Below are 21,171 nucleotides of genomic sequence, written 5' to 3' on the forward strand. Positions count from 1 at the left end.
AGTAGACTACAATTTTTCCTTTGTTTACAGTGTGTTTATGGCCTTTCCATACAAACGCTCATACACACATATGTAACAATAATTCACTTTAGCCGACTGAAATCATGTACAGATCCAGAGAGAGAGAGAGAGAGAGAGAGAGAGAGAGAGACATAAGACAAAGTTTCCTATAACAACCTCCTGAAGACAGGCAATTACTGGAAAGTGCCATTATATTGCCATTTAAAGATCATCTTATTTGCAGCACATTTCCGGTACCTACTTTGGTGTTTTTCCCCAAGGTTTTTTGGAATACTTTAAAGAGGACGTCAACATTTCAGCATCTTGCTTAAGATTATTATATTGTTGCATTGTTTGAACTAAAGCCGTTTCTAAAAAAAAAAAAAAATTAATCATAATACCATCGTACCTCTACACACTGATCTTTCTTGATTTAAATTCCTATCTACTGGTGCTGTATCAGAATTATATAACAATTTTGATGCGGAAATGGTAAAATGATTAATACATAAAAAGGATGGAGGAAGTGAAAACAACAAACAAGCAAACATGATTGATATGAAAATGTAATTTCCGGATTTTACAAAGTTTCCTCCAAAAATTGGTCCAGAATCAGCCTCCCATTTATGATGGGAACTTCGCCGTTGCTTATTGGCTCCGAATTCATACAGTGGAAAATTGCCTTGGGAGGGTGGTTTCTAATGAGCTGTCCCTTGTTCCTTGTTCTTCTTCTTCTTCTTCTTCTTCCCCTCTCTTTCCGATTGTCTTAAAACACACACACAAACACGCGCACACGCACTCACACACACATACACGCACATACACACATAATCACATACGGTAATTCACAGAACTCAGTGTTGCAAAAATGTCCGTTTTACAGCACAGAACTTTACAAATTCACTTGTCTTTCTTTTCCCCTACGCATATGATCAGATAGTATTTTCAAATTTCATGGTCCACAACACATACAGTAGGCTATATTTTAAATTAATTTCTTATAATTCCGTCCATTTACAAATGAAATGCATTTCAGTGCACCTAAAGACCTCATTTCACATCCACATAAACATTTTATCCATTTCTACGGCCTATATCGTCGTCAAAGTATTATTTAACTTTCTTTCAGTCTAATTACAATCGCATTTCTACATATTTCACAAACAAACAGTCATCTATATCCATCTATCTATATTAAATTTCACGTTGTTCACCCTTCCTGTGTATGTAGGTATGTATGTATGTATGTATGTATGTATGTATGTTATACAACCGTCCCTAATTGTATTAGTCTATTTTAGTATACCCCCTCTCGCTCTCTCCCTACGCCTATTAAACAAAAGAACTCTTACGACCACCACTCCGTGAATCAATCACCTTAATGTATACTTTATTATCTGTCTCCCCCGCCCCCCTCCTCTCTCTCTCTCTCTCTCTCTCTCTCTCTCTCTCTCTCTCTCTCTCTCTCTCTCTCTCTCTAAGTCACAATTTAGTAGAATTTGTTTTACTTATATGTTACGGGATTATAACTGTGATAGAGAAAGATTTTAACTGTTTTTGCGTGCGTGCGTGCGTGCGTATGTATGTGTGTGCGTGTACAAATGTTTAAGCCCATCATTCGTTTTACCTTCTTGTTACTAGCATAATCATGATACTTCCCAGGTTTATCAACAGCCTTTACGACGTTAATCATACTATGGTCAATGTTTTTTGTGTCGACAATCTTTCTTCCTAGAAACGAATCTTTAATTGTTTATGGCTTCTAGCACCCACACGAGCATACGATATTAAAAAAAAAACTAAAATCAAAGCTGTAAAGCAGCTGTTGGAAATGTTTGGTATAATTTATACCTTTCTGGCTGCATTATACAATATGTTTTTCAAGTGCAGTGAAAAAGCTGGGGGAGCAAGCTTGGAACCATAGGTAACACCAGGGATTCTCAGAAGCTCAGAATGATAAAGTACAAAAGATACCTCTGCTCATCGAATCATGGATTTAGAAGGTAAAAAGAGATCGCAGAGTTTTTACTTGCTTTATGGTTAAAATTATACTGACTGCACCACGTACCTAGCCCACTCCATTCCTAGATTACGTAATGTGCTCCCTACCTTCCTCTGCATACGATGCATTTTATGAACAACTAACTAATCTGGATGGAATAATGGAAACTTCTGCTTAAAGAAAGCCACCAATTACTTTGCAAGAGACCTATATTGTTCACCTATGAAAAGACGAGATATTTCTACAAAAAACTGGGCCTATCCGTTAAATAAACAAATTCAGAGAAAATAAGAATCAGACTTTTTTATCAGATCAGGCCTAAATCATTCAAAATTGATCAAAAATAACCCTGCAATCTTAAGATAAATAAATAAATGAGATATTTTATTAAGCAACATCATTCAAGCATCCATATTCCAATAGATATGAGGGTCATTTGCAACCACAGTGCCAAAGGGCCAAGGTCTCTTAATGCCAAAATCTCCCCTGGGTTGGACTTGTGGACCAAATATTAGCTACCACTAAAAAGATAATTTTTGTTAATGATAATGCCCAACCCTTCCTAGTTTAATGTCCTAAAATAATAATTCTAATCTGTCTCAATAGAGGGCTTAGATAAGCACTCACATTAAACTTGATACAAAATCAGAAGTCAATTTAGTGCTGTCTGCATTTGCTGTATTCAAATCAGCCAAAGATGTTTTCATTTGCATACCATTGAAAATTTCATTCTGTCTAGTAAATGACAATTTTCTATGTCGTAAGACTAAAATTGATTGAATGAAAAGGATTGTCTATGCACTTCCATATAATTCACAAGGGGAGAAATCTTAATAAATACATCGCTTGCTGCTTGTTATTCATAAAAGGTCACCAGAGAATATTTGAATAATGGTGCAATGGAGGATAGACGACAGTTCTTGCATAATTAGCGCAGAAGTCTTAACAGATTTCATAACCGATTACAAATTCTACCACCTCCACCCTTGAGACAACTTCGGCTCTCTCTCTCTCTCTCTCTCTCTCTCTCTCTCTCTCTCTCTCTCTCTCTGTCTGTGTGTGTGTGTGTGTGTGTGTGTGTGTTGTGAATGACCAATATAAAAATAGCAATTGGTTACAGATGGTTTCAAATGCATATTTCGCCTTCTCCCTATAGGTTGATTCAGGTATTTCAACGACTCATCATGTTATGAAAAGCTCTCTCTCTCACTCTCTCTCTCTCTCTCTCTCTCTATAACAAAGTGAAATCCTACCCTTTCACATTTTAGGGAGCAAACAACATTAACAAGAACTACAACATTCTGTTTACAGTAATATCCAATTTTCTAAGATGACATAGATGTAAGTGGAACACCAGGCAATATGGGCTTTGGCTCACCAAAATTCTCTTAAAGAAAACCTAACGAAATAAGTACAATGCTTTGTAAGCATTGGAAGACTTATTATTAAACAGACTGGAAGCAGCAATAAAATCAATTTGACCAACTCTAGACTTATTCCCTTGCCGATGGTGTGATGGATGGAGCTAATGAGATCTGAAACGGCAAAACAAATATCAGGTTGTTCCCCTGTGAGCAAAGTTAGTGCAAGTAAGTGTTTAGGTTTAAAGTACTTTCACACTGGACTCAACAGGCTCATTTTGGAAAACCTCTTGTAGGAAACTTTCACCTATAAAGTTTAATATTTCTATGAAATTGGGAAAACCTGCCGGGGTATCCCCTAGTCAAGTCATTTTGTTTGAGCGGGAGCTATCTAATGTCTCGTAAACAGAAAGCAAATTTTGTGTCGTGATCTCCGAGATATAAAAGGGGAAGTCAACCCTAGACTGTTTAGCCCTAAAGGCCACAAGAAGTAATTATTCTTCGTCTTCTCTCAACTTCCACATCATACGAAGACGTGAGAGGAATAGTACGTCAGAAGCTCATTTCTTGTGTACAAAATTGTTTAGGAATAGTACCGTTAGAAGCTCATTTCTTGTGTACAAGATTGTTTACGAATAGTACCATTTGAAGCTCATTTCTTGTGTACAAGATTGTTTAGGAATAGTACAGTTAGAAGCTCATTTCTTGTGTACAAGATTGTTTACGAATAGTACCATTTGAAGCTCATTTCTTGTGTACAAAATTGTTTAGGAATAGTACGGTTAGAAGCTCATTTCTTGTGTACAAGATTGTTTACAAATGACTCGACAGATCTTATGAATGCGGGAGATCTGTTTAGAGAGTGTTTAGCCCTAAAGGCCACAATAAGAAAGTCTTTTCTCAACTTGCACATCACACGAAGACGTGAGAGGAATGGTACGTCAGAAGCTCATTTCTTGTGTACAAGATTGTTTAGGAATAGCACCGTCAGAAGCTCATTTCTTGTGTACAAGATTGCTTACAAATGTCTCGGCAGATCTTATGAATACGGAAGATCTGTTTATTCTAGTAACTTCTCTCAAATGTTTATAGATGAGCATTTGTACTAAAGTCCTCCTCATGAAATTATTTTTCCTCAAAAATTAACAGTCTCTCTTTCCTTTAGTCTGTCTCTCTTTCGTCCCTTTATATGTTCGACTTGTTCCTTTCTCGTCCCATTTTCTCAGCATCTTACAATGGAAATTTTCTTTGTGACTGTAATAAACTGAGAAAACTGTATTTAGTAGGTTTCAAGAAGAATTATTTACATGAAGAGAATATACACACTGTATTTGACAGGCTTCAAGAAGAATTATTTACACGAAGAGAATATATACACTGTATTTGACAGGCTTCAGGAAGAATTATTTACATGAACTGAATATACACATAAGAAAGGGAAGAAAAGATAATTGTGAGACAGAATTATATGGGATATGAATTAGTAAGGATTTTGAGGATATACCAGATATTTCAGTGACTTTAGAATGAACTGATGCAGAAAAACAAAATATGCTTAGTTATGAAAAGTCATTAGGGTGCATAAACAAGCCATAAATGAAAGGACTAAACTAAGCACAAGGTAAAAAAAAGTTATGAGGATAGATGTTGACAATACAAGATTATTCTTTTCAGGTTGGCTACCTAAAGCCGTAATAAAAATTATACAATTAAAAGTGAATTTTTTTCCCACACAATATAGCTGATCTACAATGGACACTTTCAGGCAAAAAACTATCAACAAAGTTCTTACAATTTAGAAATCATGGTCGATCATTTTCACAAATTATTTCATACAAAATTAATCAACTCCCTATCCACACTACCTGCTGTAGGATCTAAATACACTTGTGTAGATGTAAAAGCATCCTGTTCTTGATTACTGTATATGTATACGTATGCCTCTTGTCCCTGTGCCAGGGGCACGTAACAACAAATAAAAAATGCGCCGAAGTTTTTTCGGCGCAATTGAGTTTTCTGTACAGCATATAATGCTGTATGAAACTTTAAGCCACTGCCCATGAAACTCTTAGCCACGGTCCACGAAACTTTCAGCCACGGCCCATGAAACTCTTAGCCGCGACCCATGAAACTTTCAGCTATGGCCCGGTGGTAGCCTGTGTTGCTGGTACCTATAGCGGTGCCAGAAGTACGATTACGACTAACTTAAACCTTAAATAAAATAAAAACTACTGAGGCTAGAGGGCTGCAATTTGGCATGTTTGATGATTGGAGGGTGGATGATCAACATACCAACTTGTAGCCCTCTAGCCTCAGTCGTTTTTAATCTGAGGGCTGACAGAAAAAGTGCGGACGGACAGACAAAGCCATCACAATAGTTTTCTTTAACAGAAAGCTAAAAATGGACTTTCTTAAATACCCACAAAAGGAAAGGGTAGCTTCTTTTGAAGTATGGCCAACAAAGGCTCTGATAATAGGATTCAAGGAATTCTGTTCTTTTATGTCGTTATAAAACAAAATTAATTTTTTGGGGAAGTGATAAATCGTAGAAGGAATTGCCCCTAAGTTACGTGGTCATAAATGTCAAGAAGATTGCCTTCAGTAACAAAAATAAAAGTCATTGCAATGAGAGAGAGAGAGAGAGAGAACCACGAAGACCATGAACCCATGAAAAGATAAATCGCCTCAATTTCTATTCATAAAGGCTTGGCAGCATTCTCCATTTTTCTCTTCTCTCTGTTTGCACGTAGTCACCCGTGTTTGTCTTATTAATTACTTATGCTAGGAGAATTATTCATGGCTTTGTTCGCTTCAGAAATCTATCACCTATCCATCTTCCAAGTCGTATATTGAAAGCCCTACTTTTAAACTACCAACCTACACTATTCATCACGCAGAAACCTTCATATTTACTGGTACTGTGGCGAACAAATAGAATAACTTTCACATTAAAGACCTACGAATTCTATTACACTGATTTGCATTTCAGAAAGTTATATATTAGAATAATGAGCGAGGTATTGGAATTCGTGTACCCCCTACAACTCTGGCAAAAGTCTTCCTTTAGCGCTGGTTGATGGTAGGTTCAGATTTATACGGCCATATGCCAGCGCGGAATTTTCCTAAAAGTGACCTCTAAGTGCGATAAAGTTTTAAGATGGAGTACAAGCCCTGGTATGGACCTTCGGATTTGGTTGTGTACTTATTGAACTAAGCCAGAGTATCCATTGCCTTAAATTTAGTAAAAGGAAGCCAGATAAGACCTTTCTCTTTTCACGTACAGCAAAACCAGATATTTATATTTCTTCTGAGATGGGGATGTGAAATTTCAATTTCACCCTTTTCTTTTTTTTACTTTCTTTTTGGCAGTCCGCGCGTTGAACACTAATGTCAGCTGAAAAGACAATTGCGTAAAAGGCTTTGCTCATCTTTATAAGAGTGCTGTAATCTCCAGTGCTGATATACGCAATCAGTACCATCTCTTCAGAGCCCGGAACTATTTATCCAATCAGTGCTCCAAGATGCCCATTCAGTGTCTTAGGGCGGGTTTTCTGATGAATACTACGTCTTATCTAGCTGTTTCTTACATTCACCGGGTTACTTTTAGCTTGTTTTAATTTGTGAATATTAGATCTCTGGATGAAAAGAGTTAAATGAACGCTACTAGAATTTTATAAGCGAAGATTAGACATCAACGACAAATTAAATAAATGCTTTAAATATATATATATATATATATATATATATATATATATATATATATATATATATATATATATATATATATATATATATACACACACACACACAGTATATATATATATGTGTGTGTATGTGTAACTTTAGTAATCAAAACATATCGTCGAATGAGCGACAAATGGACTAGTAAATGAACGAACTTAGAAAACAATAGAAGACTGAGAATTTTAGGTAAAGTGAATAGCATGGATGCAAAATGCTCACTGCCATTTATGTTTTTTTTCTGTGCAAATACTAGGACACGCTTAGCATACGCACATACCCTGTGCCACTTGTTTTCTTTCATAATGGGTAAGTTGCTAAAGTTTGATTAAAATTCTTTACATCTCTAAATGCGCTTGACTTCCGCTACTGACTGTTAGGTTCCTATCACACCCAAAACGGAAAAATCGCGGTAGCGAGACCGTTTACTTTAAAAAACAGTCGATCTCATATTATGAGGTCGTATACTAACAGGATCCTTTGTCCAGCTGCTATTTTCTTGATGAACTACAACATAGAGAAACTGATATACATTGACGATATTATGAGGTCGTATACTAACAGGATCCTTTGTCAGCTGCTATTTTCTTGATGAACTACAACATAGAGAAATTGATATACATTGACGAATCGAAGCAAAGTTTACCATCAAGTAAAAACTACGTTAAACACCCTTTCGTATAACTAAATGAGAGAAGAACGTAACAATTAATGCTGGTCCTGTAAAAGGGTACAAAAACTCATCGGCTGGGAACCAGACCTGCGATTTCGTCATTAACGTGAGCAAGGCCGAGTAATTTGAAGAAAACAATTGCAGGTTCTCTAAGAAAAAGCCATGGGGTTGTTGCTCATGGCTATGAGCTGGTAAACTTACTAATGTAACTGAATATTTGGAACAAAAGACGGTAAGTGAAGAGGTACACAATCAGACGCGCACACATTTTACTCACATAGACCCAGATCTATATATCTTAAATATACATATCACATTTTTATACATATAGACATATGCATGACAAGCCAGACATAGACGATTTTGTTCCTTATAAAATAAAGTATGACTCTCTCTCTCTCTCTCATCTTGGGAAGAATACAGATATATCAAAAACCTTTGCCTGTATTTTTATTCCCGTCTCTCTCTTTCCTCCGTCCCTTTCTCCTCTCTGAAGTCACCGTTACTAACAGACACACTTAACCTTTTTAGAACTAAGAAGCCATGAATACTCTTTCTTTGATGTCGGAATTCTTATAACCAGGAGCCTTTTGTGTCTCATCCTTTCGGAAAATTCGTATATTTACTTCATAAGTCTAGAGGTCAAGTTCCAACAGGAAAGCCACTAGACCTTTTCATCATCTTCAAGGTCAAATGTTTCTTCTGGAAAGAGCTCTTTGATATCTCTCAGACATGGCGTACAATACTTCTCTCGAAACCTTCAGAGGACCGAGAGTGCGTGTCTGCAAAAACGATGTGATTTTGACTGGAGTGACTGTGTAAGGGGTTGATGTTCTACTGACAAGGCTAATCCATACTGTTAATCATATGGACGATTAATTAGTGTGACGTCATTCCCCTTTCGAGAGCTAGCCAATCCCTGGCGTGCGGTAGGCGGGGCTTAGCTGCAAAGAGCAGTGGATTTTACTATAGTTTTCTATAATCCTGTAGATTTTTATTAGATAATGACATCATCATTGATTCCATAGTACAGAATTGTTTTGCATATAATTTATATTGCTCTTACATCTTAAATCTTGTATATAGAATTTTAGAATGGCAGAGAGAGAGAGAGAGAGAGAGAGAGATTATTAAGGATTCAGTATGCTAGTCTTAAATAGAAAATCAGTAAAGCAATGAACGTGCATTCTTATTATTTTGTATCAGATCGGTTTGATAATGATGAAACATGTTTCGGATAAAAGGAAATTGGAAACATTAGGAAAATGTAATTTAAGAAAAAGAGAAAGAGTTTAAGAGTGGGTCTTATGTCTTGGTAGAGATGAAAGAAAACATTAGCTTTGCAAAAAACGGTTGGAAGAATGCATAGAAATTAATTTTTAGAGTGGGAGAGACCTTTGAAGAGAGTTACCTTTGAAAAGAGGTCAGGAACCAGATACACAAATTAATTTTTATAGTGGATTCATGTTTTGATTTTTCTGCAGCATCGTGGATACAAAAGAAACATCTTTCATTTTTTTGAGTAAAAATTGAAACACTTTTTCGTGATCACATTCATTAATCTCCAATACACTTTCGAATATAAATAACATGTATTGGAACATGCTCGAATACTACGTAAATCAATATCAAATTCCACAAGTAATTAATCAATTGTTAAACTTCCTAGGAACCAGGGAATAGATTTCTGTCCCTTATGGGGGTTAAAACCATCAGTGGACCTCATACGGTGCACTATAGGCATTACTTAAGGTTCTCTGCAGCCTGCCTTCGGCCACTAGCTGCAACCCCCTTTCGTTCCTTTTACTGTACCTCCTTTCATATTCCCTTTCTTCCATCTTACTCTCCACCCTCTCTAACAACTGATTCATATGAGTGCAACTGCGAGGTTTAACTCTGTTTTCACAACACTCTAAATCTTACTGTCAATTTCAAGTTTGTGCTGGACCTTTGGCCTAAATTCTATATTCAATTCAATTCAATAGATTTACGAATCGTATACCTAAGAAACATAACCGGAACAAAATTAATGTTTACCAATTTTTCTTAGGAGTTATCCACGCAATAATCACAAAATATATCAAATAAATAATTTTACTATGAGGTCATGGTCAGCATTTCCTACCCCTTCAAGATAATGCATCATCCTTCAACAAGTAGCTATTGTGCCGTAAACTACATGGATCTGAACACGTAGAATCGTCTTCTTACAAGCTTACATAGATTTTATAAGCTAGTGTTCATACAATATACTGTAGTTTACATATTTCCGGACTACAGCAGCTTGTAAATACACTATTAGAAGCACTCCGCATTGCTACATTGAAATGTCTAAAACTGACTTAACGATACTAAAATGTGTCATCAGCATCAGATTAAGAACGCACGCGCAAACATATACACACACAGTTAACTCGTGGTTTTACACAGACACCCGCGCATCCACACATATGTATACATACAGAAAAAAATATATATATATATATATATATATATGTATATATATATATATATATATATATATATATATGAATATATATATATATATTATATATATATATATATATATATATATATATATATATATATATATATATATTATATATGCCTATTATAATATATAAAGGATATTAGGCTATATATATATATATATATATATATATATATATATATATATATATATATATATATATATATATATATATATATATCCAGAATATTAACCTGCTTACAAAGACACCTAAGTTCTTCCATTTTTTTTTTTTTTTTTTAGCCATTTACATTTCTTATCGTAGAAGTGTAACTTCTATGGAGAAGAGAGGCTGGGGTGAGGGATAGTGAGATTTCGCCTAGTCGTTCCCAAGATTTGAAAACTATTTCGTATAAGCCGACTCCATCCTCCTTTCTCAGATGAGCGGTAATTTTTTGGTGATATGTGACATGAGTTTTCAGATCACCACCTTTCCATTTCTTCATCGCATCTGAATATTGATGGACAAGACTTTTCAGACTAGTTTCTCTCCTAACAGGGGATCAGCTGACAGGACACCTGAATGACAGACGGATAGCATGTTAAATTGTTTCATAAGGAGGCCTGGGAAGCAAGGAAAATAACAAACACTTGAAGCCAAGGTGGTCGTACAACCTCTGCCACCTTGATGGATTACGGTAGCATGGTCATGTCCTGAGACGACCTCCCCCCCGCCCCTCCACGAAAATAACTGCCCAACAAACATTATGAAAAGGACATTGCATAAGCAAAGAACAGCACGGACCGGACACCTTCATTTAGCAGTAAAACATTCTGACAGTCACCTAATTAACTGAAGTCTGTGTCGTCACTGTGCCCTGGACATCTTGGGGGAAGCTCAAAAAAAGCATCTGCTTTTCATTCCACTGCAACTACTGACGTTGGAGAGACAAATAAATAAATAGATTTAAACTAGAATGATTTAAATGGTAATTTCTACTTTTGAGTTAAGGAAGGTTTAACTGCTAAGAGTATTTGGATTAGAGCTTGATCCTGCCCGATGTCAGATGAAATTCCTTTGTATCTGTCATGGAATTGTTTTCAGTTTCCGACGGGTTGCACATTGAGGAATTAACTGAATGATTAATTTGTACCATTACAATACAAGATAAATCTCACGTCGGATATTTTGAGTTGTTTGTTCTGGACCCCAAAGTACTCGAAAAAAGCAAGCTATGACTGTCAATGTTATGTAAACAACATCAGTAACAAGATGAAAGAAAATGCAAATGGCCTCTTTCTGATGTCTGAATTAGCACGGTAACCTCGTTATAGAAAAAGAGATTGTTTTATTTAATATCGCTTTAATTGAAAAAACAATTATTATTTTTATATGACCGAGTGCACGTCTGTAACAGATTTCCTGCACTTTTAAAGCAATAAAAATGGATAGTCTGTGTGTATGTGTCTCTGTCCCCTTCATTATCTTTCTCACATTTGTTACATTTTTTAATTATTTGTCTCCTCAATAGTCTCTCCATTTTCTTATATACTATGGGGCACCCAAGAAAAGTTAAAAAAGAAAAAGAATCAATTCGTAGAACTTAATTCTCTTTAACAAAATTGAATATTTTCATTCGTTCCCCATTACTTTTACAGCCGGCTTCAACATTCATCTCCAATACAGTACGGACTTTTTTTTTTTGTACTTGTAAATTTACAATATCACCAACAATTTATGTACGATACGAGGGTCTTGGGTTATTATTATTTATTCATTATTATTATTCAGAAGATGAACCGTATTCATATGGAAAAATCCCACAAGGAACACTAACTTGAAATTCAAGCTTCCAAGAAATATTGTGTTTATTAGAAAGTAACAGGCGGTAATGGGAAATACAGAAAGAAGAGATCACTTATTAAAAAAGAAAAAAAGATAAATGTTTAAGTGAATTATTAAAATACAATAAGAATTGTATAAGGATAGTAATGCATTGCATCTTCGCTAAAACTTTTGAAGTTCCAACTACATGACATCCTCAGGGAGACTGTTCCAAAGTCCAATGGTGTGAGGAGTAAAGAACCTCTGAAACTGAGAAGTTCGAGAAACAAGAGACCATCAGCCGGTGGTCCAAGTCATAACTGCTACTGTCAGGAAACAGAAACCAACCACCACGAACCACTCTTCATAAAACCAGACATCCACACCGGATAACATTATTCAAATAAAGGAAGGACAAATGATCTAAAACAGGTTGCGCTGGTTTTATCACTGTTATGAATATTTGAGGCCTTACGTACAATACCTAACTTTCGTGCGTCGTCCGCTGACACTTTTATTAGATATTTCTCAAATTTAAAATGAAAGTCAAAAGTTCCACCTACAATAGTTAAAGCTTCAGACTCGTTCAGCAGGGTTCCATCCACCTGAAAGAGAGGATGGAGTGGAAAATCTGTACGAGATCTGTTAATCAATAGTGTTTTCCTTTTACTGGAGTTCAGCCTCATACCCCACCGACTGCACCATTCACTAATCAGCTCCGTGTCACAATTGAGACTAAGGGCAGCTTCATGTCTCTTAAGTAGAGACTTTACTACACCCACAAGTATTGCCCCATCGGCATACTGAACAATCTTGTTTTCCAGACCCACAACCTTATCACTTGTAAACGCTAAAATTAACAGAGGACCAAGAACACTACCCTGTGTGATTCCAAACCCAATAGGCCTTGTTTCACTAAAGACCCCATCTAACTGCAACTCGCTACTGTCTGCCTGTGAGGAAATCTTGAAGTAAACGTAAAACATATCCACTCACTCCAAGATTCTGAAGCTTATAAATAAGAGCCTTATGCCTTACTAAATCGAAAGTAGCAATAAAATCTGTTTGAATTACCCTACGCTCAAAACCCTTATCAAGGCTTCCCTTCGCTAGATCTTTCATCGTAATTTTATCATGCTATTTTCAAAGACGTTGATTGGTTTGGGTTTTAATATTCATCCATTTTTTTTAAGTGAGAGAGGTATATATTCATTTTCCGTTTTTATATTCACTGTTGTGATTTGCTCATCAATAAATCGTACAGGTTATATTCTTTACCATCAAGGTTTAATCAGTTCTTACATTTCCCCCCGAATCTTTAACTCTCATTCCTGCAAGAAGCAGATGTGTCTTCATTCGAGGTTAGTCCCCACTCTTTTTTCGTGTAAGTGTTTTGTTTTTTCACTTTCAGTAATTCAGACCTAGGCTGGATAATTTCACCAGTGTGGATGTTCTATAGTCTTATTAATTACAGTATAATAGAAAAAGCATCATCAGCATACTGCTGAAATAGTAAACTGCAGTATGGCATTAAACAAAGAAAGATAAAAATCTGTAAAGTTAACCTTGAATTATAATGGAATGCCTCAAGTGCCTAACGTTTTTTCAAAAGCTTCAATGAATTTCATTTTGAAGAAGCCAGTTCCAGTTTTCTTCTAATGCAGAATTTTTTTTCAATTTCTTTCCAGTTTTTTCCTCAGGCTCTTTACACGTTTCTGCAATCAAACTTCACCAACTTTTATTACTTTAATTTCTCCAATTCAGTGTACACATTAAGTGCCTCTCCCTCTTTGCTCACAAGTTTCCATGAAAGCCTATTACGACCCGGGTCAGGGTCGTATAAAGTTGCTTTAAAAGATGCGTGAAATATGTATTTAATTTTTATATATATATATATATATATATATATATATATATATATATATATATATATATATATATATATATATATATATATATATATATGTATATATGTATATATATGCTATTTAGTATATTTTCTCTCTTATGCAATTTCTACAAAGGTCAATAGCATTGTTCACAGATATTATCTTCTTATCAAGACATTTGAATCAGCCTATACTTCGTTTTCTCTTCTGTGAAGCTTCTCAGTAATAAGGAAAAATTATTTAAGAGTCTTTCGATTTACCTCTATTTTACTAATCGACGGAGCGTTTCTCCACCTTTCTCAGCGGCATCATCAGGACTGGATTATAAATCAACATGCAAGGTTTTTATTACTGCATGCAGATACTTGAATTTCAAACATGACATCAATGGGGTGTTGGATCTCTATTAGTCGGCGAGTCTCATTCTCTTGCTGGCTGTCTAGGTGGTAGCATGGACATTCCTGGCGCTCCACAGGGCTCATCCTATGCTGTGGCTTGCAGCCAAGGGCGTGATTCCTGTCTCTGGACGTTAGCCTTGATTTGCTGCATTGTCGGTAGTCGTATCCAGGGGTGTTCTGTTGCTCGTGTACCTATTCCGATTCCCATGGATGGCCTGTGGTTCCCTTGAAGATGGGAGGATTAAGTCTTCGTTCCTCTGTATATTTAACGCAGGCTGTTGTTGATTTATACTGACAACTTATGCTATTGCAATGTGTGGAACCAGGCTTCTCTATGCATGATCTCTGTGCTGACACTAGAAAAATTATTAGAAAGCACAGGGAATTGTGAGTATATGTCAACAACAGCCTGCATTAAATAAACAACAGCCTGCATTAAATATACAGAAAAACATGGTCTTATGCTCCCTTCGTCCAGGAAACCACAGGATATCCATGAGAATCCGAGGGGAGACACAAGCAACAGAACACCCCTGGACACGGCTACCGATAACGAAGCAAATCAAGACTTTCGGCCAGAGATGGGAATCACGCCTTTGCCCACGCCCTTGGCCGCAAGCCGCGGCATAGGACGAGTCTTACTGAGCGCCAGGAATGCCCATGCTGCCGCCCATACAGCCAGCGAGGGAATGAGACCCACTGACCAATAGAAATTCAGTACCCCAATGATGTCATGTTTGAAATTCAAACGTCCGCATACAGAAGTAAAAGCCTCGTATGTCAGCTTATAATCCAGTCCTGATGACGCCGCTGAGAGAGTTGGAGAAATGGTCCGTCGACTAGAAAAAGAAAAAGAAATAAATGGAAAGAATCTCGAATAATTTTTCCTTATTCCTGAGAAGCTTGCCAGAAGAGAAAAAGAATTATAGACTGATTCAAAGTCTTGGTGAGAAGATAGTATATGCAAACAATGCCATTGACTTCAATAGAAATATACATACATACACACACACACACACACACACACATATATATATATATATATATATATATATATATATATATATATATATATATATATAATAGTAATTGTTTTCCTTTTCAAAGTGTTTTAAGTCCTTAGGTGACATATGTGAAAAGTAAAAGAGAAAGCTGAATGATTCCAGAAAAGATTAAGATCATACAAAGCTTAACAAACTCAAATATAAAACACATATCTTGGTTAAAATATTCCGCTTTAACAACAGATGTTTAAGTATCTTTAAGTATCGGGAGAGATAGTATTGATGTTGAGAGAAAACAATGGTATAGGTCTCCCTATGCTCTAGTTGGCATGGCAAAGTTTTGGAAGACATAAAAGTCAAGCTCCTAATTAAGAAGTAAGTATACCTTAGTTTTACCAGACCACTGAGATGATTAACAGCTCTCCTAGGGCTGGCCCGAAGGATTAGACTTATTTAACGTGGCTAAGAACCAATTGGTTACTTAGCAACGGGACCTACAGCTTACTGTGGAATCCGAACCACATTATAGCGAGAAATGAATTTCTATCACCAGAAATAAATTCCTCTAACTCTTCATCAGCCGGCCGGAGAGTCGAACTCGGGCCTAGCGAGTGCTAGGCCACAACTCTACCGACTCTCCCAACCAAGAGCTGTTGCTTATAATGTTTTTGTTATTATAACATGAAAAAGAAAGCCAGACATTTATACGAGACAAAATCAGATTCGTTATGCCTGTTTTATAGAAGAGCCAGAGTGACCCCAAATATAATTGAAAATTAAGCCCATGAAATGTTTCTGTTCTTAAAATCGTTTTCATACTTTTTAAAGTTAGGGACAAACATTACTGTTTTATAGAGAAGGTCCTCTTGCAGTTTTATGCAAGTGGAATTTGTTTTTCTAAAGAAGAAAGTGAAATTATGGAGGTATTCTAAAATTTATATTTGATTAAAATATTCCGGGAAACTACTTTAAGGTTTTGTAGGTTTCTCCTATACAACTTCAGTTAAATTATATATGTTATATGGAAATATTTATGAGGACACAGAATCGGAGACATAAATAGGTCTTTTAAATTTACACGGAATTAAACATGCAAAAACTAGGCCTTTCAGAGCCGTCTTTTTAAAAAAAGATAATGAAAGAATCAATGGCTGTGCATGTGGTAAATGGTGAAGATGTAGAATATGGTAGACAAAGTAGCTGAGACCGATTAAGTTTTTATCACGATAATGAATCTCATGATAGAATAAGTAGACGGAAGAGTGACTGGTAGGTGTAAATGTGGGTCTGAGACCAAGGAGCATTATCTGCATGTATATATTATTGATACTGGAAGCAACTGCATTGCAGGATAAATTGTTGAATGATGGCTCACATTTGCAAAAGATCAGTGTTGGCTGGAAAATGTAAAGAGAAAAATTGCATAAGCTAGTAAAAGGGACTGAAAGTGCTAGGATGAGAAGAAAGTTAAGTGTAATACAAGAAAGTACGAGAATGTAAGGTTTAGAAAATGTATGTGAACTAAACAATGGGGCAACAAACGTTATCATCGATAGTGGAAAATGGATGCATTTGATTCGATTATGGGATAAGGGAACAGGGGAGCTGTAGATTGGGCAAAGCGAAAAAAGTCGCAGGGTACGTGCGAATAACTGGGCAAAAACTTAAAATGTATAATGAAGCCTAGTTAGGAATGTATAGAGGCATTTTTGAGGCAGCACTCCTTTATGGAAATGAAGTGCTGATGGTGAATGGAATAAAACGAAACTCATTATGTTTACGTTAACAGCAATTACAATTATGACAAATGATTTTCATGAGAGGAAAGTGAGAAAAGCATATACAGAGAAAATTTTTGACAAATGATGTAGGATTAAAGATACAGAAGTTGAAGAATAATGTTAGAATGTGTAAAATTCTAGGATGTGGTCAAAGAGTCAGCACAAAATATTTGACTTTTAAAGAGTTCCAGAAGGGAATAAAACCAGTGAGTGTTGTGATGAGGAAATGTGAAGTTTAGTGAATCAAAAAATGAGGATATTTGATATGCAATTTGAGGACAGACGGAAAGACGAGTACAGAAATTCAAGAAAGAAGTGCAAATAAGTCAAGAAGAATGTGAGAGATCACAAGAAGGCGTGTGCTGAAAAGGGGCAAGAAGGCGAACAGGGACTGTAAAGAGAATACGAGGTTAATCTGTAAGCCAGTAAATGAAAAGGGAAAGGTAATGAGCAAATGAATAACAGATCCAAATCGAGAGATGCTATTTGAAGCGAATACAATCCCGGGTCAATGGAGTGATTCTCTTGAGAATATCTTGAATGTGGGAACTAGAAGAGAGTGAGCTGAATAATCCTAGCGTAGGATAGGTTTGTGTAGGATTGATAATACAAGGAGGTGACTGCTGAGGGCGTAAGGAGGATAATAATGGTGGATAGAAAGGATGCAGGAATTCATGGAATTACAGGTGTGGTGCTGTGGAGGTTGCGTAAGATATGTCTTGTTGAGGGAAAGTTTCTAAAGGAATTGGTGAGAAAAATTATTATGCCTTTGTCTTAGGATAAAGGCTTCACAAGGGACTGTAAAAATTGTGTGAAATCAAGAATGAGAGAAAAATTATGGAAGGACTGATAAAGGATGAACAATGTGGGTTTAGACACAGAAGAAAGAGTCTAGATCAGGTTTTTGTTATGGAACTATTATGTGAGAAATTTTAAAGCAAAAGGACAGCCCCTACGCGTGGTTTACTTGGGCGAAGAGGATTTTGTGGTGGAATTACTAGAGAGACAATGAGAAGGATATAGATAATTTGATGTCTAAACGAATAGTTTTTATGATGGAAGTGAAGTAAGAGTTAGTGTCTGTAGGGAAGAGAGTGATTTTTTTTTTCTATAAATATGGGGCTGATACGTGTCAGTTTAATATTTCTATGGATAGAATGGTGCGAGAAGTCTGAGAAAGGACAAAAGACATAGGAGTCAAGTTGCGGAATGAGAAGATCAATAATGAATGGAGTGCATAATGGCTGATGTTCATGTATGATTCAGTATTCGTTAAGAACTGAACTGCACCATTACTGAAAGAGCCTAAAAATTCTTACAAGAGGAGGAAATTTAGAGTAATGTGAGCAAGACCGATTTTATAAGGGAAAATGGAAACTAGGAAGAAGGAACTATGAATAGCAATAATTTTTATGAAAAAATGGAAGCGGTAGATTTGTATGGGAATTTGGGAATAAATATTTGGGATGACGGTAGGCTGAGAGGAGACTTAAAAATGACCGAATAGGCGAAGCAAGGATGGTTGCAGAATATGCGGAAAAAACTGTGGGCCAAAGTTACAGTACATGAGCGGATTGTTGATTGAACTCGCCCCTGTGGCAGTGAAGCAAGGATACTGAATGTGAAAGAAAGCAGAAAGATATACAAAAGGGATGGTACTAAGAGAGAGTAAGTGAAAGGAAGTATCGGATCATTTGAGAATGGTTTGATCATGTAGGAAGAAAGAGTGCAGGATGAAATGTTTGTAGAAATGAGCGTGCAATTCAGACGTGTTTGGAGGGAGCGTGAAAGGAAGACCCTGGAAGGAGTAGACGGAGGGTGTGGAAGAGACACTGGAAAGGATGGGACTCGGCATCCATGAAGTTGATAGTAAAACTGTGCAAGATGCAGGTGGATAATGCAGTGTACGTAGGAGAGTATGACATGCAACTGATGAGTCTCCTGTGTAGGTGGTCGTTTTCTTGTCTTTTCTCAAGAGGGCCCCCTCGTGAAAGGAAAGGGCCTATGGCAGGCGTGGATTTGCATTCTCGAACTGTTTTAGTCTTCTGTAAGAGAAAACTATTGAGATGGCTTTGTCTGTCCGTCCGCACTGTTTCTGTCCGCCTTCAAAACTTAACAACTACTGAAGCTAGAGGGCTGCAAATTGGTATGTTGATCATCCACCCTCCAATCATCAAGCATACCAAACTGCAGCCCTCTAGCCTTACTAGTTTTGATTTTATTTAAGGCTAAAGTTAGCCATGATAGCGTTCCTGGCACAGCTATAGGTTCCAACAACACAGGCCACCACCGGCCGTGGCTGAAAGTTTCATGGGCCGCTGCTGAGAGTTTCATAGGCCGTGGCTGAGAGTTTCATACAGCATTTTACACTGTACAGAAAACTTGACTGCGCTGAAGAAACTTCTGCACAATTTTATTTGTTGTGTGTTGGCCCGTACTGTCCCTTAAGTACATATAGAGTGATTTCTTCCACTTGCAAGTTCCTCATTGGACAAGTCGGTAGAGTTCTCGGCTAGTATTCTGCTAGGCCCGAGTTCGAGTCTCCGGCCGGCCAGTGAAGAATTAGAGGAATTTATTTCTGCTGATAGAAATTCATTTCTCGGTGTAATGTGGTTGGGATTCTACAATAAGCTGTACGTCCCGTTGCTAGGTAACCAGTTGGTTCTTAGCCACGTAAAATACGTCTAATCCTTCGGGCCAGCCCTAGGAGAGCTGTTAATCAGCTCAGTGGTCTGGTTAAACTAAGATATACTTAACTTAACTTCTTCCACTTGCACCGATGAGTCTCCTCTCCCTATTTTACACCTGTTAGGTGTGGATTCGTTGTATCCACCAGTTTTTTATGCTTGTCCATACTGTCCCTTTGGTTTATATATTTTGATTTCTATCACTATGCGTCAGTCCTTCGTTAATGGCTTGGAAATAAAGTCAGGACCTACACCAAATCTCTTATTTTATTTTCATTTGCAGTGATGTGAGGGAAACAAATCACGTGTTAATGTGATTTAATCACACAATCACACACACACACAAGATATATATATATATATATATATATATATATATATATATATATATATATATATATATATATATATATATGTATGTGTGTGTGTGTGTGTGTGTGTGTGTGTGTGTATGCATGTCATGTATGCATGTCATTTTTCATGTCCACAAATATTAAGCTAAAAATGTCGCTTAATATCCAGTTCACTGTACCTCGGAAATAACTTACACGCAAACAAAACTATAATTGATAGTGCTTCGTCATCAGTGGGATTCGAAATGCCGCCTGGGTTGGAAAGAAAGAAGTGTATTGACTTTTGACCACTGAGCCCGATAGGAGTGTCGTAAGTATCGTTTAATGGTAGGTTTATTACTAAATGATGACAATATTACTACCAAAAGAAACAAGTAAAAAATGCGCCAAAGTTTCTTCGGCGCAATCGAGTTTTCTGTTCGGTGGTGGCCTCACTCATGACCCATAAAACTCTTAGCCGCGCCACATGAAACTCAGCCACGGTCCGGTGGTGGCCTATATTGTTGGTACCTACAGCGGTGCTAAAAGTACGAATGGCTAAATTTAACCTTAAATAAAATGAAAAAAATTACTGAGGCTAAAGGGCTGTAGTTTGGTATGTTTGAGGATTGGAGGGTGGATGATCAACATACCACTTTACAGCCCTCTATCCTCAGTAGTTTTCAAGATCTTTGGGCAGACGGACAGACAAAGCCAGCACAATAGTTTTACAGAAAACCCCAGCCACGGTCCGGCGGTGGCCTATGTCGTTGGTACCTATAGCGCTGCCAGAAGTACGATTATGGCTAACTTTAACCTAAAATAAAATAAAAACTACTGAGGCTAGAGGGCTGCAATTTGGAAAGTTTGATGATTGGAGGGTGGATGATCAACATACCAATTTACAGCCTTCTAGCCTCAGTAGTTTTTAAGATCTTTGGGCAGACGGACAAAGCCGGCACAATAGTTTTACAGAAAACTAAAAATCATGCGATATAAACAAAATCT

Source organism: Macrobrachium rosenbergii, chromosome 3 (genome assembly GCF_040412425.1).
Source record: "Macrobrachium rosenbergii isolate ZJJX-2024 chromosome 3, ASM4041242v1, whole genome shotgun sequence".
Taxonomy (NCBI): domain Eukaryota; kingdom Metazoa; phylum Arthropoda; class Malacostraca; order Decapoda; family Palaemonidae; genus Macrobrachium; species Macrobrachium rosenbergii.